This window comes from Curcuma longa, chromosome 18 (assembly GCF_044706935.1).
Source record: "Curcuma longa cultivar G26 ecotype Majalengka, Jawa Barat chromosome 18, ITB_CL_G26_1.1, whole genome shotgun sequence".
Lineage (NCBI taxonomy): Eukaryota > Viridiplantae > Streptophyta > Magnoliopsida > Zingiberales > Zingiberaceae > Curcuma > Curcuma longa.
Window position 1 is genome coordinate 2,249,189 of NC_133878.1, and position 558 is coordinate 2,249,746.

Consider the following 558-nt stretch of genomic DNA (forward strand, 5'->3'; position numbering starts at 1 on the left):
AGGCATCCGTTTATCGCCGTCCGACCATCGATTGTCGCCGGACCGGATCCGTTGGAACCGCAACTCACCGGCGGTCCGGCGGGTGCCGGATTCCGGCCCCGATTCAGCCGGAATCCGGCCGGATTCCGACCGAAATCACCGCCAGACGCTGGCGGCCGATTTCGGCCAGAATCCGGTCGGATTCCGGCCGAATCGGGGCCGGACTCCGGCCGCTGTCGACGCGGCGGCGCCGGGCGCGTCGACCGCGGCCGGAGTCCGGCCCCGATTCGGCCGGAATCCGGCCGGATTCCGGCGAAATCGGCCACCAGCGCGTCTGCACTGTTTCGGTCGGAATCCCGGCCGGATTCCGGCCCAATCCGGCCGGAATCCGGTGCCGATGTGTGCGCCGTCGAGTTGCGCTTCCAACGAGCCCGGGATGGTGGCCGTCGGTGATCGGACGACGACGAACGGCGGCGATGAACGCGGGGAGGTCCGGCGGTCGTGCAGCGGGGTCGCGCGGGGGCGTCGGGCAGGATATCAGAGCTGTATATATATATATATATATATATAAACTTATAT